The following is a 16,092-nucleotide window of genomic DNA, read 5'->3' on the forward strand; positions in this document are numbered from 1 at the left end:
AAACTCAGCAATCCTTTGCAGTTACTTGCAAGTAACCCCACCTGAACTCAGTACAACCTGCTTCCAAGGAACTGTCCATATGATTGGGTTGCAAGGGTTAACCAATTTTTATTAAGTGACTGTAAGCATGCCTTGGAGTTTCCTTTTGTCCTAAATGCACTTTACTCCAGCGCTCTGCTTGTTTTGGCCTCTGTGACCAAAGCCTGCATTTAAATAACATTATGTTTCTGTGAAGTTTGGCTGCAAATTCTAAGTACTCAGATGATGGCTTCTCTGCACATGCTCAAAGTCACCCTCGGTCTGAGCTCAGACTCTTAATGTAGATTTCTGCGGTCTTGTGAGGAGCTAAGATTGTTTCAGGGATCCTACCTCACAGCGAGCAGCTTCTGGTTCTGGTTCCTCTTTAATGATTCTGGTTGGGGTTTATTCTCCGCTTTGATTCGCCACCGTAGAGGGGCTATGCAGCCTTCCTTCCCCAGTCCTAGAAGGTAAGGTTACAAAGGTGGAAACAGTGTTCTTTTTTAATGTCTCTCTCTGCGCCTCCAACTAAGTTAGTTAGTTAGAACTAGATATGCCTTTCTATCTACAATGTACTTCTATAAATAAAGTAGCTTTTCCTATTTTACTAAGTCTTAAGTCTCAGTGATCCTAATGCAGGGTAAAAGCCTGCTTCCTTAGGTAAATGCATGCACACACTGGCACACTCGCATTCAGACCGGTTACTCTCTGCTGTGCTGCTTAACTAATTTAGCACCAGCAACACACACAAACTTAGTTACACTCAAATTCTGTCGCCGCGGCCGCCCCCACCCCCGCACAAAAAATGTCTAGCTACAGGCTAGCCTATGGTTGCCAACCGACCAGAAAAACATAACTGGTCGGCTTGGTGCTTTCAACCGACATGTGCGTCGGGATCCCGAAATGAAGCCAAAGATCACCATCCGTTGCTGCAGCTACACAACTGTTGTTAGAGGGACAGCCGCAAGACAGGAGGTGGCACAAAAGTTGCAGCCAACCCGTATTATTGATTTAAAACCCACACATCCTCAACCCTCCCCCCGACACATTTCACTTTCACGGTACAGAGCGGCGAGAGACGGAACATAAGAAGTTTATGACACCAGTGGGTCATTGGCGGGGAACTGGACTCTTCCTTTCCGTAAGGAATGGGAAGGGCATGACCGGGGGCGGAGCGCTCGCTTTCCAAGCAACCCCCGGTTGCCAAGGTGACGACTAGGCGTCCTGCTCTCCCTTACGCCTGAGGCCTACAAGTGAGAGGACCAATTCGGAGTTGCGCTCTTTCCCTTCTCCGGGGCTGGGTTGAGTGCTTGTGGGTGCGACAGCCTGCTCAAGAAGTAACCAGAGCCTCTCAGAAGACACGTGTCGACCCATCTTGCAGGTTAGCCCGCGAGCATCGCCTCCCTTCCTTGTGTAGAAGCGACGAGAAAGAAAGAGGCGGACTGGTGGAGCTTTACTTCAGTCCGCGGAGAGAGGAGAGCCCCGCGCGCCTCTTAGATAGGCCAGGGGAGGGGAGTCAGGATGGTGACAGATAGATGGGTGCTGCTGGCGCCATAGGCGGTGTTAAATCACTACTTTTCTCCCTCTCGAACCCAGCTGAGGGAGAGGGCCCGCCCTCCTATTCTCCTACTAAGCTCCTACTACTAAGCCCAGTCGGACTTAGTGGAGCTTGCTTGCTTGCCAAGCAAACATGCATAGGATTGGGCTGAAAGTGTCCCCGGCAGAGACGCCTCTCCCTTTTTCCCTTCCGTGAGGCTTTCAGGTGGGTTTTGTGCAGGAATTTCTAGCGTGTTGTCGTCCACGTTTGCTCCTCGCAGCCTGGATTTCTTCCGCAGCTCCGGGGTGGGGCGAGTGGTGCAAAGTTGGAGCTGGTTTGAAAAGTGAAATAGTGCGGACGGAAGGTGGCGAGGGGCGGAGCGATAAACACCCGAGATCATTTGGGTCCTCTTTTTTTCCCGTCGTGGCGAGTAGAGACTGCGTGCTGTCCCGTGTTCAACAATGCTTGAGCCTTGATACGATCTGTTGTTAGCAGTGGTACCCTTGGGATTCAATAACTGAGGAGTGCAAAGGAAGCAAAGGATGCTTTCAGAAGCTCCAGCGACGAGAGCTAGAACTGGCTGCGCATTTCTCTGATTCAGAAAATACATATGGTATAGTCAGGCGCATTTTAACTCAGCGAGGATCGTTTGGCAGTTGTCAGGAATGCTTCACTTCGATAGGAAATGACACGCTGAATTGTATAAACACACAGGACAAGATCACAAAAACCCTGTAAGAAACCTTTGGGGGGGAAAGGGAGAGGGTGCAGTGGAAGCAAAGCTTCTCTCACTGACTGAACAGCAAAACCCTCATCAGATTCATGTGGCTGTCCAGGATTTTTAAAAGCAAGCAAATACAGTATTTCAAAACTCCCTCCAAGACTGCATTTCTGTATATGTAATCATGCTGGTAGAGGTGCATTGGTGGTTTGCTAGTACAATATTCCATTGACATGTGGATAATTAAAAAGGTTTTTCTTTCTTTCATAAAATCCATGGGCAGGGAAACATCAAGCTCAATTTTTATTTAGCAAAATAAACAGTCAGGCCCACATCCAACATGAGTTAAACTGGTTTATGACCACTGTAATCAGTGTGCTTGAGCATACCTATGGAAGCACCTTCGGTCGAAGCACTGGCATCTCCTGGATTACGTGATTGTCCGTGCCAGAGATCGTCATGATGTACTCCTCACCAGGGCTATGACGAGTGCCAATGACTGCTGGACAGATCACCGATTAATTCGATCCACTATGGCCATTAATATTGTTCCTCAACGTAGGCTCCAAGGAAGAAAGCCAAGGCGTAAAATGAACATCCACACCCTTCAAGATCCTATTAAGCGAGCTTGCTTTCAAGCAACTCTCAAGAAACATCTACCTACGGAACTTCCTGAAAAAGTTGAGGAACACTAGATTAAACTGAAGAGTTCCATTATTGCAGCATGTGAACAAACTATTGGATACCAAACTAAGAAACATCAGGATTGGTTTGATGAGAATGATAGTGAGATTGAACATGTCGTTGACAAGAACAGGAAAGCCTTCCAGATATGGCAGAAATACATTAACTGTGCTGCTAAGAAAAAAATCTATGCCAGTGCAAAGGCTGAGGTTCAGAGAAGAACTAGAGAACTTAAGAACACCTGGTGGGGAAAAAAAGCTCAAGAAATCCAGCATTTTGCAAATGCTCACGATGCATGGGGCTTTTTTAATGCCACAAAGGCCATCTACGGACCAACAAATTATGGTACAAATCCCTTACGTTCAATAGATGGCACCAAACTTCTAAAGGACAAAGAGTCTATTGCATTGCTTTGGAAAGAGCATTACCACGACCTCCTTAATCATAATTCTATTGTGGCTGATGAGGTCTTCTCGGAAATCCCACAACAACAAATTAGAGATAAGCCTGCAGTATCCCCTAATTTGGATGAAGTCAGTAAAGCCATTAATCAAATGAAAAATAACAAAGCCACTGGACCTGATGGGATTTCTGCTGAAGTCTTTAAAGAAGGTGGGCCTGAATTTACACAACAACTTCATAAGATCATCGGAAAAAATCTGGATGAGGGAGGAGATCCCGGAAGACTTTAGGGATGCCATAATTATCACTCTTTTCAAGAAGGGTGATAGAATAGATTGTGGGAACTACCGAGGCATCTTTCTTCTTGCTACCGCAGGTAAAATCCTTGCAAGAATCCTCACAAATCGCCACCTACCTATTTCAGAAGACATCCTCCCTGAATCCCAAAATGGTTTCTGCCCTTCCAGGGGGACAGTGGACATGATCTTCACTGCACGACAGTTTCAAGAAAAATGCAGGGAGCAAAACCAACCTCTGTATATGGCATTTATTGATCTGACTAAGGCCTTTGATACTGTAAATCGAACTGCTCTCTTGACCATCCTTCTGAAAATTGGATGCCCTGATAAATTTGTGAATATTTTGTGACTCCTCCATGACAACATGACGGCGACAATTTTGGATAACAATGGCTCTCAAAGTGATCCATTCAAAGTGGGATCAGGCGTCAAACAGGGATGTCATTGCTCCGACCTTATTTGCTATTTTCATCGCCATGATTCTACACCTTTTTGAGGGGAAACTTCCCACTGGCGGGGAAATCACATATCGAACAGATGGAAAGCTTTAATCTCAGTAGGCTGAAAGCAAAAAATAAGGTAATTACAACCTCTGTCATAGAACTTCAATATGCCAATGATAATGTAGTCTCCGCACATTCAGAGGAAGATCTTCAAACTATCCTAAATGTCTTTGCAGAAGCATATGAAAAGATTGGCCTCTCGCTTAACATCAAAAAAACTAAAGTGCTTCATCAGCAAGTGCGAACCAATCCCTCTGTAGCACCATCAATCCAGCTTAATGGTGCGATGCTGGAGAATGTCGATCACTTTTCTTATCTTGGCAGCCATCTCTCTGTAAAAGCTGACATCGGTGCTGAAATTCAGCATCATCTGAGCTCTGCGAGTGCCGCATTCTCACGAATGAAGCGTAGAGTGTTTGAGGATTGGGATATTCGCAGGAAGACTAAAATGCTTATTTACAAAGCCATTGCACTACCGACCTTACTGTACACCTGTGAAACATGGACCATCTATAAACGCCACTCCCAACTTCTTGAAAGATTCCACCAACTCTGCCTTCGGAAAATTCTGCAAATTACTTGGGAAGTTAGGCAGACTAATGTTAGCGTATTGGAAGAAGCAAAGACCACCAGTGTTGAAACAATGATCCTTCAACATCAACTTCACTGGACCGGCCATGTTGTTCGAATGCGTGATCACCGTCTTCCAAAGCAGCTACTTTACTCCCAACTTAAGGATGGAAAACGGAATATCGGTGGACAGCAAAAGAGGTTTAAAGATGTTCTCAAAGCTAATCTAAAAAAAGGAACATAAACATTGAGAACTGGGAAGCCTTGGCCCATGAGCGTCCCAATTGGAGGTCGGCCATTATCAAAGGTGCTATGGACTTTGAAGACACACGAGTACAGGGCGAAAGGGAGAAACGAGCTAAGCGGAAGGCACGTCAACCAAATCCTCATTGCGACCATCTTCCAACTGGAAACCTATGTCCTCACTGTGGGAGGCTGTGTGGATCCAGAATGGGCCTCCACAGTCACTTACGGACCCACCGTTAAAGACCTTATCTTAGAAGACAATCTTACTCGGCGACAAGTGATGGCCAATGATGACCTAACTCTGTTGGATTTAGGTATAATGATAATAGTTACTCCCAGGGCCGGCTCCAGGCATGCAGGGACCCTTGGGCATCAGCTTGCCCTGGCCCCCCAGTGGGTGGGTGGGTGGGTGTGCATGTGTGCACGTATGTGCGCACTTGCAGCCCCCCCGCATGCCCCCCATGGCCCCCCTACCTGTCTAGTCTTCACCATTGTCCTTAATGAAGATGGCGACCGCAGTTTCCCTAAGGAGAATGAAGCCTCCACTGCCGTCTTTGTTGATGGCATGTGTGTGTGCTACATGCGCACGTCTCTGCCATCAGCTAAGATGGCGGCAATGGCTTCAGTACCTTAGGGAAACTGCGGCCGCCATCTTCATTAAGGGCTATGCTAAAAAGCCGGTTGACAGGTAAGTGGGGGTGTGGGGGGCACAGATCGTGGAAGGGGAGTGGAGGACCCCTCAGGGGCTCCTGTAGGTCCGGGGCCCTCAGGCCAGTGCCCAACCTGGCCACCCTTTAGAACCGGCCCTGGTTACTCCAATATTTCAACTTAGCATATTCAAATATACACACACCAAAATGAAAAAACCCACACTTTGTTGGTATGATACTTTTGTGAGAAAATACAGATAATATTCTTGCACTCTCTTTCAGAGAGAGTTCAGCATCTTGTCTTTACTTTCGTATGAGTCTTTACTTGATTTTTATGGTGATGGTTTTCATGTAATACTGAAGGTTTTACTGAAGAGTAACAAAAGAAAATCATAAATGCCAGTAAGAGATTTTGGGAATACAGTCTTGTCAACCCTGCACCAATCATGGAACAGCTTGCCTTGACCCTTTCCAATTACATCTGAGAGAAAGTATCCCAGGGAATTGAAATCATCACAGAAAACAAGAATTGTTCTTTTGAAACTGCTTCTGCTTCTGTTGGATGGCATGCCCTGCACTTTGGCACTAATCCTTACAAGTGCAACAGTGTAGTGTCTTTAGCTGATTAAAAACACTATGAAATGCTTCTGATGTAGGAATTCTTCTCTTATTAGGCCAGTTTGGATAATTCACCTCCAAACCTTGGCTTTTCAAAGAAGGATTTTTAAAACTGGCTAGTCCTTTGTTAAACTGACATTCTGTTACTTTCATGTGTTAACTTTACCATTCTAAAAAAATTCTCCCTGCTTGAGAAACTTAAATTATGGCAAGATATGTGAATGTAGATCCTTGACTTTTTACACTCTAACTTTAAGTAGATGACTTGATGATGCGTTGATTCTGTGCATTTCATTGTAAACTGTCATCCTTTCCCTGCTGGTATTTTCTGCCTGCTGTTGCATATTATTCCTCTCCCATCCATTACAGCTTATAGCACTTCTAGTATTTATAGCAGTTCTAGGACTAGATTGGGGTGCTGCAATTATATCTCCAGCATCAATTTTTGTGGACTTGTTTCAGGTACTTTTGAAAAGGTCTTCAGCAATGGATGGGGCCAAAGCAGATGTTATGTTAGCACACATGCAGTCCGAATCCCACATTTGCCAAGATAACAGGAATGGGGTGGGGAGTAGGTTGGTAGTGGGGAGCAGGGGTGTAGTCGTGCAGGGTCGTGCGAAGTCTTAAGACCCTTTACTTTCTGGGGAGCAGGATCCCAGCAGGGTCCTTATGTCTCCAGCATTCTACAAGCCAATCAGCATGAAAGAGGAGTGTGTTAGCCACTGAGAACAATCTTCTAACATACTTCCTTGTCATTTCCTGCTGATTGGAGCCAATCAGAGTGAAAGGAGGTGAGTCAAACACTGAGAAGACTGTTCTCAGTGCTAACACTCTCCTCTTTCATGCTGATCTGCTCCTAGACATTAACAAGGATCTCATTCTCAACTTCACAGCAAAGAAAAGGCGGGAGGGGGCATGGCTGTGATTATCATATAGGGACCCTGCACTTCTGAATTTGCCACTACACTACTGGTGGGGAGGGGAGCCTATTTTTCCCACACCCACCCAGGCTATTTCCTCCCAACTCACTGGGGGCTCCCTTTGTTTTAGAGTCTAGTGAGGGGGAGAAAACCTACCAGGGGTCATAGAAGAAGGACTGTGTGATTAAAAGGTTAGGTTTTCACTGCTTGACACAGATTCTCCCCTGCAAACGCCTGCAACTCTTATTTTGGAATTATGATAGAAGATGTGTTTCTCTTGTAACATCTTGTGTGACAAAAGCAACACCCTGTGTACATGGTTATGTGTGCTGGCTGGCCACTGATAAGTCACAAGCACAAAGTATGCCATGTTGTATTAGATAATATATGTTTCCTTGTATTGTATTGGATAGGGATTTATTCAGGCTATGAATAAGTCAGGTGGTTATTTTTCACATATATTTTTAAGAATCAGAAGATTTTATAGTTCTTTCTAGAAGTTGTCACTCATGATAAAATTTAAATATTTGACGGAGCCTGGATAGCTTGATCCAGACACAGCAGAAATTGTAATGCTAGTTTGTAGCTTACATTGAGAAAACTTTAACTACAAAGGGTCTTGTAGCATAGAATCATAGAATAATAGAGTTGGAAGGGACCTATAAGGCCATCAAGTCCAACCCCCTGCTCAATGCAGGAATCCAAATCAAAGCATTCCCAACAGATGGCTGTCCAGCTGCCTCTTGAATGCCTCCAGTGTCGGAGAGCCCACTACCTCTCTAGGTAATTGATTCCATTGTCGTATGGCTCTAACAGTTAGGAAGTTTTTCCTGATGTTCAGTTGAAATCTGACTTCCTGCAACTTGGGCCTATTATTCCGTGTCCTATACTCTGGGACGATTGAGAAGAGATCCCAGCCCTCCTCTGTGTGACAACCTTTCATGTACTTGAAGAGTGCTATCATATCTCCTCTTAGTCTTCTCTTCTCCAGGCTAAACATGCCCAGTTCTTTCAGTCTCTCCTCATAGGGCTTTGTTTCCATCTCCTGATCATCCTTGTAGCTCACCTCTGAACCTGTTCCAGTTTGTCTACATCGTTCTTGAAGTGTGGAGACCAGAACTGAATGCGTTACTCAAGATGAGGCCTAACCAGTGCCGAATAGTGCCTAATACTTCTCGTGATTTGGAACATATACTTCTGTTAATGCATCCTAATAGAGCATTTGCCTTTTTTGCAGCCACATCGCACTTTGCTCATATTCAGCTTTTTACCAATGACAATTCCAAGATCCTTCTCACATGTCATATTGTTGACCCAAGTATCCCCTGTCTTATAACTGTGCATTTGGTTTCTTTTTCCTAAGTGTAGAACTTTGCATTTATCCTTGTTGAATTTCATTCTGTTGTTTTCAGCCCAATGCTCCAGCCTATCAAGGTCCATCTGAATATTGTTTCTGTCTTCCACGGTATTAGCTATGCCCCCCAATTTTGTATCATCTGCAAATTTGATAAGCATGCTCTGTACCTCCTCATCCAAGTCGTTAAAAAAATGTTGAAGAGCACTGAGCCCAGGACCGAATCCTGTGGTACCCCACTCGTTACTTCTGCCCAGTTTGAGCAGGAACCATTGATAAGCAGTCTTTGAGTATGATTCTGGAGCCAACCGTGGATCCACCTGATAGTTCTTCCATCTAGCCCAAATTTAGCTAGCTTGCTAATCAGAATATCATGGGGCACTTTGTCAAAAGCTTTGCTGAAAAGAGATATATTATGTCCACAGCATTCCCACAGTCTACAAAGGAGGCTACCTGATCAAAAAATGAGATAAGATTAGTTTGGCAGGATTTGTTCTTCATAAATCCATGTTGGCTCCTAGTAATCACTGCATTGTTTTCAAAGTGCTTACAGATTGACAGCTTTATAATCTGCTCCAGAGTTTTTCCAGGGATTGATGTTAGGGTGACTGTAGTTCCCCGGTTCCTCCTTTTTGCCCTTTTTGAAGATAGGGACAACATAAGCTCTCCTCCAGTCATCCAGCATTTCACCAGTTCTCCACGATTTTGCAAAGATAATATACAGCAGTCCTGAGAGTTCTTCAGCCAGTTCCTTCAATACTCTAGGATGCAGTTTATCGGGCCCTGGAGATATGAACTCATTCAAAGTGATTAGGTATCAGGGCTGTGGAGTCGGTATGTCAAACCTTTGACTCCAACTCCAACTCCTCTATTTTTCTACTGTCCGACTCTGACTCCTTCATAAATGGCAAATGTATATTCATTTTTCTACTGTCTGATTCTGACTCTGACTCCTTCATAAATGGCAAATGCATATTAATGTATTAATATTAATAAATTAATATTAATATTAAAATATTAATTTTATTTTGAAGTCGGAGTCAGTACATTTCTACTGACTCCAACTCCGACTCCACCCAAAATTGCTTCCGACTCCGACTCCACCCAAAATTGCTTCTGACTCCAACTCCACGACTCCGACTCCACAGCCCTGTTAGGTATTCCTTGACTGTTTGTCTATCAATCTCAAGCTCCAATCCTGCCCCTTCTATTTCATGTTTCCTGGGAGAGTCATAGACCCTTTTGGGGAGAAGACTGAGCCAAAGTAGGAATTGAGCACTTCTGCCTTTTCTTTGTCATCTGTTATCATTTTGCCATCCTCATTGAGTAGCTGTGCCACCATTTCTTTTCTCTGTCTTTTACTATTGATGTACCTGAAGAAAGCTTTTTTTTGGTTGCTTTTAGCATCTCTCCCTAACCTCAGCTCATTCTCATCTTTTGCCTTCCTGCCGCCATCCCTGCAATTCCATGATACCTGCCTGTACTCTTCCTTTGTGGCCTGGCCTTCTTTCCACTTCCTGTATGTGTCCTTTTTTGTTTTCAGGTCTTCTCTTTTTGTGAAGCCACATTGGTTTCCTCTGCTGTTTCCCCGCTTTTTTCCTTGTTGGAATTGCTTGCCATTGCGCTTTTAGAATTTCCTTTTTTAGAACTTTCCACCCATCTTGGACATCTTAGGGTTGCTTGCCATGGAACTGTACTTACAATTTTCTGAGTTTATTACAATCAGCTTTCCTGACGTCCAGGGTGCGTGTATGGCTACTCTCAGCTTTTGCTTCTGTTAAAATCAAGAATTCAAGTATGGTGTGGTCACTTTCCCCCAGAGTTCCCATAACTGCCACTTCATCCACCAAATCCTCTCCATTGGTTAGAATCAAGTCCGGGATAGCTGATCCTTTGGTTGCTTCCTCCACTTTCTGTAGGTGAAAATTATGTCAGAATGTTTCTTGGAGGGGCTGTGTTTGGCAGAATTTGTCACCCAGCAGATATCTGGGTAATTGAAGTCCCCCATTACTACTATATCATGCCTCCTTGACACATTGGCAATTTGCTTTTCAAAAGTTACATTCTCATCTTCTCCTTGATTGGGTGGTTGTCCTGTTCAGAGCGGGATTCACGAGGCTGAGATGCAGGTGCAATTAAATCTTGTTTTATTAAAGTAATGGATATCAAAGGCAGTGCGCTTCATAGAAACCTCTAAGCTAGCTCACTAGAATTCCCTAACTGCACTCTAGACATGCTCTGCAACGTGTGAAGAAAGTTGACTCAGCAGCTCAAGCCAGAGAGCTGCAGTCTTAAGTAGGGAAAGTTTTAGATCGTAATCTCTGACTCCTTCACAAGTCCTGCCTCTGACCCGTCCGCTTCTTGCGGTGTCGAGAGCGGGGTGATGGGGTGCGCGCTTCCAATGGCTCGTCCGAAAGAACCATCTCCTTAGCAACCGGCTCAAGGTCATGGGGTGGTGATGTGCTTGAAGCATCTCGAGAGCCGCTTGGTAAAGGGGGAGTCAACGCACGCTCCTAAACATCTGCCAATGGCTCATACAACCTGTCTGGGGGCAGTGCGCTCTCCTCTTCGGAGACTGCACCATCCGTGGGAACTGGCCCTAACTCAACCTCACTCCCCCTCCCAAGGTCTTGCTCAGACTCAACAACTCCTGGATCTTCCACACCTTCTGACAGCTGGGAAACCTGAAACTTATGTTTTCCCCCTCCCTGGCCCTCGTGGGGGAGCGGAGGGTCAACAGTGGTTGGTAGTAGACTCCAAGTACCACATTCCTTTTATTACTTGCCCCATTAATTTTAATCCAGATACTCTCGATGGAGCTACCAAGCTCATCATCCTGTATTCCTGTGCAGGGATATATATTTTTAACATATAGCACGACTCCACCTCCCTTTTTATTCCTTCTGTTGTTTTTGAACAAGTTATATTCTCCAGCTGCTGTATTCCAGTCATGGGAGCCATCCCACCAAGTTTCAGTTATACCTATCAAGTCATAATTACCCTCCTGTATTAAGAGTTCAAGTTCATTCTGCTTGTTTCCCATGCTCTGTGCATTAGTATGCAGACATCAAAGACCATTTGATTTATGGCTTGGCTTCTTTACGACTTTTCTCTGAGGACTATTACTGGGCCTTGTTAGAGCTGATCTCTGTTCCCTTTACTGTGCACAAGCCATCAGTCATTACCACCAAGTTTACATCTCCCTCCCCTTTAGGATTCAGTTTAAAGCCCTCCTGATGAACTTCTCCATGCTGTGGCCAAACACATTCTTCCCAGTCCTTGTGAGATGCAACCCATCACTTGCCAGCAGTCCATCTTCCAGGAAGCATAGCCCGTGGTCCCAGAATCCAAATCTCTCATGTCGGCACCACCTTCATAGCCATTCATTCACACAGAGTATTTTTCTTTCCCTTTTTTCTACTCTTCTAAATACTGGAAGGATGGATGAAAAAACTATCTGGGCCCCAAAGTCCTTGAGTTTCCTTTCCAGAGCTTCAAAGTCTGATGTGATTTCTTCATAGCTCCGTTTGGCAGTATCATTTGTTCCCACATGGATGAGGAGAAAGGGATACCTGTCGGTGGGCTTGATGGGTGATGGCAACCTTTCCGTCACATCTCTAATCTGTCCTGATAGACAGCATACCTGGCGAGTCCACGGATCTTCTTGGCATACTTGGGTTTCAATCCCATGCAGTCTCCCACTACTAGTCTCACACTACTAGTACTCTTCTCTTGTTGTGGGGCATGGTTTCATTGCCCCTGCTTGATTGAACTTCAGCCTCTTGCCCGTTGTCGCATGGAGTCTCCTGTAACATTTAAAACTAATAAAAACAATTCAAAGCAATAATAAAAGCATCAATAAATACTGCATGGGTTAGAAAGAAATTTACAAAGGCCTGCCTAAAAAGTTCAGTTTTCAAGAGATGCCTGAAAAAAAGGAAGGATGGTTCCTGCCAGACCTCTAATGGTAGGAAGTTCCACAGGGCATTTACAGCATAATCATATGCATGTCTATTCAGTAATCAGTTCCATAGAAGTCAGTGGGACTTACAGGTTAGTGTGGATAGGATTAAAGCCTTCGAGTATCTGTCTAAGCTAGTTCCCAGCATTTTGTTACACATTTTGTTTGTGTCACTAAGACACAGAATCCAGGACGTATATGCAGATTGATGCAGGTTTGATTCACAATGCAGAAGGGGTGATAGTAGTTTGGCTCCTGTCCCTGTGGTGCATTCCTTTACTTTTCCCACATAGTTAATAAGTGTTAGTCACTCCTGTGTGGACAGGAGTGATGCAGTTGGGTACACTATAGGGAGGGCAAAGCTGCCGTCCAACATTGCTGTGGCTCTCAGCGATAAGGATTGTTCAGGGGGTGCAGTGTGTATATTACAGAGAACACACAGAGAAGCACCACGCTCCTCAGAGGTTCTTGTAATATATTTTCCCCCACCTAATGGCACCTGTCATCATGGTAAACACATTACTAGTGTTTAACAATTCATCCATTAAGTGTTTGACTTGTGTTTAAAGTGTGTTCTAATTTGTTTCTTTTAGGTATCTTAAAAGAAAAAGGACAAAACTATACCTCATTAAGCTGTAAGAATCTGTCATCTTTGATTCTTGTAACTCGTACAGTTTAAATAACCTCTATTCTAATTTGTAAGATCTAGTTTACATGACCTGGCAGTCAAGTTCTTAGCTATGTGGTAAACTGCTCATATGTAGTTGCTTATTACGTGGATTGGGCAGTGTTCACAACTCATTGCAAACCTCGGGTTTTGACATTTGCAGTAGCATAGGTAAAAATCACTTGGTCTACATGGTGAACTGCTAGACACAGAAGTCTCAATGTGTGTTGCTATATGGAGCAAATTAAAGTGGTCTCTGTGGTGGCTTTATCCTGTGTCCTTGTTTCTGATGCTACTAATGAAAATACTCTGCTTTCAGTTCAGTTTTATTGTGTGTATGTGTGTTTAAGGTATTGTGGCCAAGTTTCACTGATATGTCTAAGGGTATCACCCTACACTTGCTGGTCATAGTATTTACAGACTTAGTAATGAGATCTGTGTAAAAATAAATTGCTGTGATTTTTATTTTAAGTCATAGTAGTTTTAACTGGTATTTCTGAATAATATTTCATCATATATCACAAATTTGTATGAGTATTTTATGAGGTTTTAACTTGTTTTGTAAGCTGCCTTTGTAAGCCTGAATGGCAGCAGAAAAGGCAAAATGGAAATCTCTTAAATAAATAAGTAAATGAGATTTTTTTTGCTTCATTATGTTCCTGTGTGTGTTTGTGTGCTTAATTTAGTTTAAAGAAGCACAACAGCAAGCAGAGAGTAACAGCAGATGTTGAAATGTGAGTGTGCCAGCATGTGTGCGTTTACCTAAGAAAGCAGGCTTTTACCCTGCATCAAGATCACTGAGACTTGAGACTTAGTAAAATAAGAAAAGCTACTTTATTTATAGAAATACATTGTAGATAGAAAGGCAAACCTAGTTCTAACTAACTAAATTGGAGGCATAACACCCAGGTGTAGGAGTTAGCCTCATGGCTAGGAGAGAGAGCAGAGACAAAGGGATGTTTCCTCTCTCCCGGACAGTCGGAGAAGGAAGAAGTGGAAAGGGTGGAAGGAGGAGGGGCAGGTAAGCTTCCCTAAAGATGTAGCAGTCTAGCGACAGAAGGAAGTCAGTCAGAGCATCACAGGTAAAGGTATACAAGCCTATCCTTCTGGAGGACCCTAGCTCTCCCTTCTGGAACATAAACAAAATAACAAAACAGGAGTTGCTCTTGCCCCACTTCCAACACATTAAGCACCGTTCAACTTTTCCGTGGCAACATACTGTCACTCTTCTTCACCTGCTGCTGGCTTGTCAATGTGCATTTTAAGCTGAACCTAATTACATCCTCTAAGTAAGAAATTATTTGTTTTACTTTGCACATTCTCTGTTGCGTGTGCGTGTGTAGATCATACAAGGATGGAATCCAAGAGTTGTATAGAACAGGAATAAGCCAGGCCAGGCAAGTTTCTTGTAAGAGTCTTTACTAGGCAAAGACATTAGACACAGTTCTCTTCACAGACAGCTTTTCCCCCCACACTCAGTTTTTCCAAGCATCCCACCTTATCAGGCTTCCCAGCCAGCTACTGACCTTGGCAAACCTGGCGCTCTGTTCTCACAGCTTAACCCTTCTGCTTCAGGTTTCACTCTCTTTGCTAAAAACCCTGTCTGTGAGTCTCACAGCCTGCTTCACTGACCAACAGCCCCCACCTGAGACTCACAGATTACAAAACTTCATTGTTCATTATTACATTTCTACAATATTAACTTTTCATTACAATACATATCAGTACATGGTTTGTTTTCTTACAGTTTCTATTTACATTTTCAGTTCAGTTCTTGTTTCTTTATTTCTTTATTCACACAAGTTTTACAGAGTCATTTTTGTTCACTTTTATTTGATAATACATTTATATTTCATTCCTCAACACAAAACTTCCACATGAGATCCATTGTTTCTTTATCTATTGGTCCTTCTTTTTCCCATTCTACTGGATATTCATCTGTTTCATTATTCTGTTGTGTAACATTAAATGTGAATCTCTGAGGTGGTTGACCTTTCGTTTTTCTTTCTGATCTCACATTATCTATTTCCATTTCTTCCTCACTTTCTATTTTACTTGGACCTGCACCTGTGTCTGCACTGGTACTTGGCATTTCTGTATCTTGCATTGCCATGTCTTCACTTCTCAGTCTTTTTACAGTACGTTTGCCACCGTGTATTAGATCAGTCAATGCAGTTCTTAATGGGATTTGCTGCCCAAAAGGAACATCTGCTGCTTCCTGCTTGCTTGCACTATCAAGGATAACTGTTTGACTGTCTTTCCAAGGTTTATCTATCACCTTTATGCTTCTGCTTAACACTACTTGTTGTTTCTCAGGCAACCAAACTCTATAATATGAATTCTGAAATCCCAAAATGCATCCTGCCTGAGCTCTTGAGCCTAATTTACCATGCCTTTTCTGTTTTGCAACATGTACCCAGCATTTTGCCCCAAAACGTTCTATGTGTTTCACCCTGGGCTTTCTTCCAGTCAGTTTCTCATAGGGAGACATGCCTATTGTTCTGTGCATGAGACGGTTCTGAATATAAACAGTGTACAGAATACATTCACCCCAATAAGTGTTATTCATATCAGCATCTGCTAGCATGGCTCTCATTGAATCCTGCAATGACCGGTTCCTCCTCTCTGCAGTTCCGTTGGAGGATGGGCTGAAGGGAGCAGTGAGACTCTGTATTATTCCCTTCTTTTCCAAATATGTTTTAAATGAATTACTGGTAAATTCACCACCTTGATCTGATTTGAGATTTTTGATAACAACCCCATATTGTGTCTCTGTTCTCTGTATAAATGCCTTTAATTTCTCTTCTGCTTCACTTTTCTTTTTCAATAAGAACACATGTGTAAATCTGGAGAAATCATCCACAATCACTAAATAAAACCTTGCTCCACCTTTTGAGCACTGGAACGGTCCAGCCAAATCCACATGTATGAGCTGATAGGGT

At 43.5% G+C, this 16,092-nt stretch overlaps 1 protein-coding gene across 5 annotated transcripts in view; it reads left to right on the forward strand.

Moving 5' to 3' along the window:
* Positions 1–417: 417 nt before the first annotated feature.
* Positions 418–16,092, forward strand: part of TTC29 (tetratricopeptide repeat domain 29) — a 226,350-nt gene continuing 210,675 nt past the window's right edge. For 3 of the 5 annotated variants that reach the window (XM_061584747.1, XM_061584752.1, XM_061584751.1), the window contains exon 1: positions 1,094–1,399. The gene's annotated coding sequence lies outside the window, so the exon portion shown is untranslated. Of the gene's footprint in view, positions 489–1,093; positions 1,400–1,700; positions 1,781–16,092 lie in introns of those variants that run through there. The other 2 variants (XM_061584750.1, XM_061584748.1) reach the window with 2 other exon arrangements.

Source organism: Rhineura floridana, chromosome 9 (assembly GCF_030035675.1).
Source record: "Rhineura floridana isolate rRhiFlo1 chromosome 9, rRhiFlo1.hap2, whole genome shotgun sequence".
NCBI classification, from domain to species: domain Eukaryota; kingdom Metazoa; phylum Chordata; class Lepidosauria; order Squamata; family Rhineuridae; genus Rhineura; species Rhineura floridana.